This window comes from Nuphar pumila, chromosome 6, assembly GCF_984573655.1.
Source record: "Nuphar pumila chromosome 6, dmNupPumi1.hap1.1, whole genome shotgun sequence".
Lineage (NCBI taxonomy): Eukaryota > Viridiplantae > Streptophyta > Magnoliopsida > Nymphaeales > Nymphaeaceae > Nuphar > Nuphar pumila.
Genome location: NC_143254.1, coordinates 53,368,780 through 53,374,277, shown reverse-complemented (window position 1 = coordinate 53,374,277; position 5,498 = coordinate 53,368,780). Strand labels below are relative to the sequence as shown.

Below are 5,498 nucleotides of genomic sequence, written 5' to 3'. Positions count from 1 at the left end.
CGTTGCAAACAATTCATATCTAAAACCCACAGAGATTCTTCAAGCCATGTGGTTTCCTGCATCATGATGTGTATAACAGTTGCCTTTTGACAATCCAAGTCTTATTAGGTGTGACCCATAAAATTCAATGGTGAAATCAGCGAAAGATATGCTTTCTTGCATCTGCAACAAAATTGCTATTTGTGCTCCATACAACACTAAAGATTCTCTTTAATTGAAAAACATTATCAGATTGGAGTGTCTGGATATCATGAAATGAAATAAAATACTGAATTGTGTTACTAGAATTTTTGGGGAGTGACGGGATGTAATATCCAGAATTTTCTGATATTTGAAGGCATCTACAGTTAGAGTAGTTACAAAATTGACTCGCAGCGAAATTTCATAGACTGCAATTCCCAGTCAATGGGACAAAATATTCATGTCATGAAAAAAGAAATAAAAAAGAAAAGAATGCTCAAGCGAGCTTTATTGGACTGCAGCACAAGTTCCAATCCTCTTTAAGTTCCCTCGGACTTCTTCCACTCAATCAGGCATTCAAGAAAACCTTTCACCTGAAAACTCACATTACGTGCATCAGAAACAGATCAAGAAAGACAGTGAAGCTGAAAACTATGTTATCAATCAGTGTGGTGACTGCACAATTTGACCTGGACTACATACATCCAGGTGGTTGTGACTGCTATAATTCCATGAACTTGAGAAACATGGTTTGTTTGCATTGAGTCTCAACTAGCCACATGGCTTTCATGTTTCAAGCCAATACCTACAGTTTGCAGGGACTCAGACAAATTTGCTTTAGTACATTGGAACTGGACTTGCCAAGTTCTAGGGCATTGCAGTGTCTTTAAATTTCACTGGAAGTGCTATGCAAACTAAACATCTGCAGGGTATACCTCAGTTGGATCTTTAAGAGTGTAGAAGGCACTGGTTTCCTTTGGCACTGCAGATACCAATATGCCAAAGCCTTCATGTTTTGCTCGCAACACATTGAAAGCATCTTCATCAGTTCGGTCATCTCCAATGTATATGGGAAGCACATCATGACAATTGGCAAGCCCTGTAAGAACAAAGGTTTCAACTTTCAATAACCTTGAGCAGGTAATTAATGGCTATACATAACATGCATTCATTGGTTGTGTGTGTGTGTGTGTGTGTGTCAGAGAGAGAGAGAGAGTATAATTGATGCTTCATGACCATCCAACTACAAAAGATAAAAAATAAGAACATTCGCAAAGTGTTTACTGAGTTCTTCCATTTGAGGAAGGTATGGTGTTTTTTGTAAATAAATTCATGATTATCACTTGACCTTGTAAATCACTTTAATGAATTTTCATTGTGTGTGTCCGAGCACATATATGTGTGTGTGTTTAAGATACGTAAAAGAGTAAGAAAAAGATTATCTTATTCTAAAGATTACCAAGTGACTCCATGAAAAATTCAACAGCTTTTCCCTTATCCCACTTTATGTTTGGACGAACTTCTAATACCTGTATGAGATTTACGTCAAGAAGGAGAGGAAAAGTTCAGAAATTAAAATTATCAACAAGAATGAATAAGATATTAACTTCAAGTGATTTCATGAGGCTCCGAGTGCTGACCTTGCGGCCATGAGTTAATCACAATCTAGGGTATTCTTGAAGAATGGTGAATACATTTTGAGCAACCACGTTCCAGTTCTGGTAATAATAGATAACAATATTCTTCATTCTGTGTACGTGAGTGAGAAACAAATGAAGTGTTAGAACATTATATTAGCAACATATCAATACCTCTTCGTTGACACGGCGATAATGTACAGAAACACAGAACTTGTTATTCTCAACCTTCACGCCATCAATTCCACTAGTACTTTCCAGTAGAGATTTGAAAACCTGTTCAACATTCAATATTTCTATGAGGAAAAGATTTAATGTAGATTTTGAAGCCAAATGATTTTGCATTCGGAATTTTTTCAACTAAAAAATTTTGCAAGTCAGATTTTTTTGGCAGGAATACCTCATCAATGAGTGGTAAAAACTCCCTGGCAGGCTGGAATAGATTTACTTCCTTTGCCTGAATAAATGAACCAATTACATTTGTTAGCTACATGGGGACAACGAATATTATAAAATAGATATCACAAGCTGCATTGTATTCAAAATCATTCTGGATTTGATACATAGTTCTACCAATTGTATGGAGTGCACACTTGTTAAAGCCTTACCTACCCTTGTGTTAATACTATAGCAGCAAGTGAAACCACAAGAGTTTCACTAAAAGCAAGTCATAAGTTCTGATCTGTTTGTGAAGCAGGAAACTCTACTCAAGAAGAGCCTTGGTTGATAAAACAGCAATATGAAGAAAGGTAATATTTTACAGGAAATCATTTACTGACCTGCTTTTCTATGGAAGTATCACAACCATGATGACAACTATCAACTATGGAAGTATTTTCTGGTACCATTATGTCCATTCCATGGCTCCCCGCATAATATAGTTCAGCTAATCCAACAAATTCATAAACCTGAAAAATATTCAAGGTCAAAACAGCACATGTGCTAAATTAAGAAACATTGTGATAACCTTATCATTTGAAGGAAACTTAGTTGAGAGATAAACCTGATCACGACATCTACCACTTATTATAACAGTAGGAAATAACATTGCAGCTTCATGCACGACAGGACGCATCTGCATAATAGGTAAATAAAGAAGTAAAAAATACAATCTCACAGCTTCAAATGGAAATCATAACCTTATTGCAGTAGAATTTACCCCATCTAATATGAAGGCACAATCTGGATCATCCACGATAGGTGACAAGGTTCCGTCATAGTCCAGAAACAATATTATCCTTTTTCCTTTTGCCTTATTTGTGATCGTTTCAAAGGAACTAAGAGCAGATGGGCATTGTATCTGTGGATGAAAAAAAAAGATAAACTCTTGGAGAGAAAAAATAAGATGAAAAGGCAAAGAAACTATCCAAGAACATCTAAATGAAGAAACTTGCCTCCCATGGATGAAACACTGCATCATGTTCGGCAAGATCATCTGTGGGGAGGTATCTACGAGGGGGTGAAGAAGCTTTCATTGCATCAAGCCACCCATTTGAATGGACATCCTCAAGATTGCTTGGCCGGTGTTTCTTCCTACCAAATCCCAAATAATGACCGCCAGAAACACCCGATGTGTAAGTTGTAGGTGTAGGATCTGTAAGCACTGGAGATGTTTGATTTGACTTCACATCCATTTCCAGAACAAAGTATCCGATATTAATCAATATCTGGTTCTCTCTCTATCAGTAATGATGGAACAGAGTTTACTCCTCTAATGCTATATTTGGCAGCCTTATGCTTTATCCACAGAAAATCAGTGTATCAAACTTCCAATGTCTTCATTGTCATGCAATCAGCCAATGAATCAGAAGCCTCCTGTAAACAGCAACTGAGGTGTATCAAAATTCGTTACTGACCATGATGAAACTCTTCATGTCTACAATAAACATTGGTCTGCATGTATGATCTCTAGTAAGCTAAACAAGGCTTCTCAAAAGAATGCTAGATTTGGAAATTCTGAATCTCTTTTCAAATGTCATACTAAATCTGTATTGCAATTGTCCGCCACCAAATAAGCCAGGTAGCTTATTTTACCATGCTATATGAGGCACTAGTTGCATAGAGCAAGGGCTTCACACATAAAACAGATTCAAGTTTACTAGCAGTTTCAAGTAATGAACAATAAAGCAAAACATAGATATTGAAATATGCAGGAGACAACTAAAGAGGGGATCATACTTCACCCAATCTAGAAACAATTGTAGAGCTGAGAGCAATGAAAAGCAGTGTAATTCACTCTGGGTTATGAACTGAACTCAGAGACAGATCTTCCTGGGTGAAATTAAACGAGTTTCACAGTAGCAAATCTAGAAGAGACAAAAGAAAGAAGAATGCCATGAATAGCATGACGATATGGAGCTTCTAGATCCTGAACATGGATAAGAAAGAAGTTTCTAATATGTTGACAATAGGAGGAAAGGATTCACACCAGGACCATTTTCTCGTTATGTTTTTTTTTCTTCTATTTAATCATAAAAAGGAAAAAAGATAAAAGCTGCATTCTGGAGCCCATTGTTTCCAAAAAGCAGGAAGCCGTAAACAGAAGGAAATTGAGATGTGGGCAATGAACATTGATTTATCAATTAGCCCCACCTAAAAGATGTTGGCATTCAGTCTATAGCCATGGAGTTGGACCAAGAATGATTTCCATGAATATTTCATGAAATGGTAAATCTTTCTTGATCAAGTAGGACCTTTGACATGTACTTTCATCATTGATTGCCGCCAGAGAAACCAGAGAAATTCTTGGGCAGAGAAGTGCATTCATCACAACTTAAGCAAAACCATCAACAGTCTGAATCATGAACACCATGAATTTATAATCATCCAAAACAACTATCAAATTTTGATTCATATAAATCAGACATTGAAAAAGAAAGTCATCATCAAATGAAAACAAACTAAAACCAAACAAGAAAAAAGGAAACTCTAAAAACAGAAGTAAAAAAGCTCAAGAGGGCAACATAAATCCCAAAGATACCATGAAAGACAATAAAGCAAACTACCCAACAAAAGGGTCGCGTTAAAATGAGAGGAAACCAAAAAAAAAGAAATTCAAACACGAATCCTCCTTCCTCAACTACAACAGGCTCTCTCATCGGAAAAGATCCGACCACAGTTCCTCTACGAAGAATTCCCACAAATGCAACCGACACCACCAACAACAAAATGCAAGAAAAAACCAAAACCAAACAGAGAAAAGAGAGCTCCTTACACCCAATAGCAAACCAAATGTACCCCACCATCCAATACCTAATATAAGATAGAGAGAGAGAGATTCAGTTTTTACCTGTCTATAGGAGATGGCCCTGAGGGAGAGATTCAAGAACGGGAAAGGAAAAGAAAAGAAAGCAGGGCAGAAACAAAGCACAGATTTGTGCTCTATTTATAGGCGACACGTCCACCACCTCCCACATCACGCCACGAGATACACGTCTCTCTCCCTCCGCCTCCTGCCTTTATAGTACAAACATACCAAACAAACAATTCATTCGAAGGGTTTGGGGAAGGGGGAAACGCAGCTCGTTAGTCGGTCACCGCACGTAACGCCCACGGCCGTTACCTTTCCCTAACCAACTGCCTGCGACGTTCCCGCCTTTCCTGGGCCCCACGTCGCCACGTCAGAGCCCAGTCGAGGATGGTGGAGCCCAGCAAGAAGTTACCATCAACCCCTGCTCGCGGCTTTGACAACTGCCTGGGTCCCATCGGACGTGTTCCCCACCCACGGAGTGGGGCCCATGCGATAGGTCATTGGTACCAGATCCCCGTCCACATAGGTTCCACGTCGTACGGGCCCCACCGGACTGGATCCGCAGCCCTCCCTGCTTCGGGACACACAGAATGGCCGCCCCCCGACGTGGCGGTGATGAGGTTGCCGACCTAAACGACGCGGACTGGACC

At 39.1% G+C, this 5,498-nt stretch overlaps 1 pseudogene across 1 annotated transcript; it reads right to left on the bottom strand.

Annotated features, from left to right (window-relative positions):
- Nucleotides 1-303: 303 nt before the first annotated feature.
- On the bottom strand, nt 304-5,007 carry LOC149834863 (putative trehalose-phosphate phosphatase F; annotated as a pseudogene). Its single transcript, XR_016432802.1, has 11 exons — nt 4,888-5,007; nt 2,993-3,426; nt 2,758-2,898; nt 2,602-2,673; nt 2,378-2,506; nt 1,999-2,055; nt 1,773-1,874; nt 1,602-1,679; nt 1,421-1,490; nt 897-1,060; nt 304-554 (listed from the first exon to the last, which is right to left on the bottom strand). The product of XR_016432802.1 is annotated as a putative trehalose-phosphate phosphatase F (transcript).
- Between the last annotated feature and the right edge of the window lie 491 nt (nt 5,008-5,498).